The sequence below is a fragment of the Nannospalax galili genome, unplaced genomic scaffold (assembly GCF_000622305.1).
Source record: "Nannospalax galili isolate Female #2095 unplaced genomic scaffold, S.galili_v1.0 scaffold1127, whole genome shotgun sequence".
NCBI lineage: Eukaryota > Metazoa > Chordata > Mammalia > Rodentia > Spalacidae > Nannospalax > Nannospalax galili.
This window is the reverse complement of record NW_008355784.1, coordinates 83,592-87,848: the sequence shown is the minus strand read 5'-3', so window position 1 is coordinate 87,848 and position 4,257 is coordinate 83,592.

Sequence of the window (4,257 nt, the reverse complement as noted above, 5' to 3'; positions counted from 1 at the left end):
TCCCTTATAATGTTCTGTATCTTTCTGGTGTCTGTTGTGATGTTTCCCCTTTCATCTCCAAGTTTCCTGATGTGGAGGTGCTCTTTCTTTCTTTTGGTTAACTGGGCTAGCGGTCTGTCAACCTTGTTTATCTTTTCAAAGAACCAGCTCTTGGATTCTCTGATTCTTTGTTTCAATTTCATTAATTTCTGCTTTGATTTTTGTTATTTATTCTTATCTGCTGCGTTTGGGTTTCATTTGTTGTTGCTTTTCAAGTGTCTTGAATTGTAATGTTAAGTCATTTGTTTATGTTCTTTCCAATTTTTTAATGTAGCCATTTAGAGCTACAAGCTTCCCTCTAAGGACAGCTTTCAGCATGTCCCAGAGGTTTTGTTGCGTTGTATTGTCCTTTTCATTTAGTTACAGGAATACTTTTATTCCTTTTTTAATTTCTCTTTTGACTCATTCATCATTCAGGAATGTGTTGTTTCATTTCTATGTGTTCATGTGGTGACTAAGACTTCTTCTGGTGTTGATTTTAATCTTTATTGCATTGTGGTTGCATGGAATTATTTCAACCTATTTGTATTTGTTGAGGATTGTTTTGTGCCCTAATATATGGTTGATTTTGGAGAGGGTTCCATGGGGTGCTGAAAGGAAAGTTTATCCTTTGATACTTGGGTACAATACTCGGTAGATGTGTGTTAGGTCCATTTGATATATTGTATTGTTTAGTTCAGATGTCTCTCTGTTAACTCTCTGCCATGTCGACCTATTTAATGGAGGCAGTGGGGTATTTAAAATTTAAACTAAACAATATCCAAAATGATTGCATGAGTACACAAAAAAATTAAAGGATGAAATATGCAAAAGGCATTCAAAAACTTAAATGTACTTTTTATCTATTCTATTGTTTTATGAAATCCTCCACAATTACTCTGGATGGTAAATCTCTACTAGACATATAAGCAAATAACAATGGCGGCATAAAGGATAAGTAGCTTCTTTGAAGTCATACAGTAATAGTACCTAATTTAGATCAGTTCCCTTGGCTCTTAAATTCTTTTGTTAAAAATTGTCTAGTCACGTCATCACTGTCTGAAAGCTATTCCCTTCAGAAATCTCATTTTAATGAGATATCTCACCCCTTTGAACTGTGCAGTATGGAGATAACTTACACAGTCCTACTGAGTAGAAACATTTAGCAACTGCTTCACTTGATCAAAATAACAAAGGAATGTGAAGATAAAAGTTTTGGATAAATTTTATTTATGATGCTGATATTAGATAGTGAAACCTCAGATGCATCTTCATACCAATCTATGTTGAAACTCACTTTTTTTCACAGTAACTGGTGGGTACTTTTATTATTTTTTTAAAGAGCATCTTAATTTCAGTTTATAGCAATCTTCAAATAGTAAGAATGCCTCAAAACTTCATTAGCCTTCCTTCACTGCTTGTGATGGGTCTATAATCATGAATTTAATTCCAGAACATGGAGAATATCTTGATAAGCGCTATGAGTCATATTTTATAAACGAGGGCACAAATGATGCAAGGGCAAATGATTTGTTCTATTGGAATCATGGAGCCAGTTGTGCTTCTTTATTCGTTACCTCGCTTAGTTGAAAAACACTTATTTCCAAGCTGTTTTGTTCCAGGGACTACTCTGGGCACTGCAGAACACCGGTGGAAAAGGAAAAAGAAGGCAATACAGAAAATGAGAAAGAAGGAGGAACACAAAAATCAATGCTTAAATCTTTATATTTCAGCAGAAGGCAGATAGTAAGTAAAAATAAAAAGGTGCAGAGTATACAAAAAAATAATACACAAAAGAAAAATAGAAGCAAGAAAGACAGGTAAAAATCTCTGTAGTCAATACGTACATTTCAAATAAGGTGATTGGATAGTTACTGAGTAGGTGACACTTTAAACCGCAAAGGAAGTGAAAGAGTGTAATAAGAATATCTGGGAAAAGCCTGTGCAATGATCTTAAATCAGGATGCCGATTACATATTTGGAAATCCAGAGTCAGTGTGTCTGAGATAGGTTAAAATAGGTGCATAATAGTAGGGTATCCGGTTTTATAACTAGATTTACATAGGGCCGTGCAAGGGCTTTGGCTTCTACTCTGAGTGAAATAAAGAGGTACTGGAGAATTTAAAGCAGTAGAATTATATCTTTGGACCTAGTTTTTAATGTTAGTTTAAATTTTTCAACATTCATTTAAACTTTAAGATTACTCAGGGTTTAGAGAAGAATGGATTAAAGTGAGCAAGATCGAACCAGAGAAGCCAGTTAGGAGGCCATCCTGATCAGCATTCCAGGGAAGAAAAGATGGTGGCTCAGATTAGCTGATGGTGGCAGAAATGGCTGAAGTGGGTTAGATTCTGGATTTATTTTGAAACAGAGTAAATAGTATTTGATGAATTACATTTGGGATGAAAAAATAATGATTTCAGTTATTAGCTTGAACAATTCAAAAGGTAGATTGTAATTAATGAGGATGATAAAGTCTAAAAAAGCATATTTGGAGCAAGATACACAGCTTAGCTTCAGAAATCTTTACCCTGAGATATCTGTTATATACAGAAGCAGTGATAGTGTTTCACTAAATTTTCCTTTTTCTGCTGGGAGACCTGCCCTACTCAGAGTCCCATGGTCCTGGCACAGATTGACAAACTGATGTAAGACATTCTATTTGGATTCTCCATAGTTTATATGACATCCAAAGGGAGTGGCTTATAAAGACACGGATTCCAATAAACTTTTCTTTCCCATGTTTGAGGTGTGTGCCATCTGCCTCCTGCCCACAGTTGAAAGCATCTTGCCTGCTAGCCATTCACCACTCAATATGGTGGTGACTTCACCCCTTTTTCCCAGTGCACTCCACGTCACCCACGCTTGCTCTGGATCAACTCCAGCTTTTTAGAGGAACATCGGGGTTACAGATGTCAAATACAGTTACAATTCTTGATAAATGAAGTTTTCTGAGAGTGTATTTCAAGCCAGTTCATTCCACATAAGTCTTGTATTCTCATCTCCTAGGTACTGGTTCAAGGATTCAAGTTTATGTAGAAATCATAAGGTCCTTACTTACAATGTAAATTCTGTATAAATTTAATTCACTCTGTCTGGAGAGAATCCATGAATTGGTTTAGCAAATGATTGTGATACTTAATCAGAATCAAAATGAGAAGAGACACTTTTTTTGATATGAGAAAAGTGATTCAGACAAATTTGTGGACAGATTATAGCCTTGAAGAAGTCATTAAAGTAGATTATATTAAGGCAAATGAAATTTACCTTTTAAGACTAGAAGATGGGTCATTTATTTTCTTATTTCTTTCATTTTTGATTTCTTTGTATATTATGAATATTAATCCTCTGTTGGATGTTCAAGGCCAGTCTGGTTTATATAATGAGTTACAGGATAGCCAAGGCTACATAATGAAACCCTGTATCAAAAAGAAAAAAAAATTTAAAACAGATTTTCTTTGGGGCCAGAGAGATGGCTCAGAGGTTTTCCTTAAGAACACTGGCTGTTCTTGTAGAGGATCTGGATTTGGTTCCCAGCACCCATATTGAAGCTAAAAACCATTCATAACTCCAGTTCCAGTGGATCTGACCCCATCTTCTGTCCTGTCCGGGCATTGCATGCACATGGTGGACTTCCATGCATCCAGGCAAAATACTCATACACATAAAAATAAATAATAAAAAGTTTCCTCTCAGTTGTAACACAAGACTAAGTTGGTATGCTTCTAACTTTAGAGAAAGCCTAAACCACAGGAATGACCCAAAGCCAAGCTGATATTTGAGAGCCTGGATTGGATAGTATGCTGGATAGCTTCAGTTTTCAACTTGACATACCTGGGAAGAGGGATCGACAACTGGGGAGTTTACCCTATCAGACTGGTCTGTGGGCATGTCTGTGAGGCATTTTTTTGATTGCTGAGTGATGTGGGAGGGCCCAGCACACTGTGTGTCATCTCTCCATAGTTGGTCCTGGGTTGTATAAGAAAGCAAGCTGAGTGTAAACAAGAGTAACAAGCCACTAAGCAATGTTCCTCTGTGCTTCAGTTCCTGCCTCTAGGTTCCTGTCCTGAGTGCCTGCCTTGACATCCTTCAGTGATAAATTGTGACCTGAGAGTTGTAAGCTAAAATAAACCCTTTCCTCCCCAAGTTGGTTTTGGTCAGAGTGTGGAATCACAGCAAAAGAAAGCAAGCTAGAACCGATTGTCTCTAAGGTCTCTTTAATTCTACCTTCCACAAGTT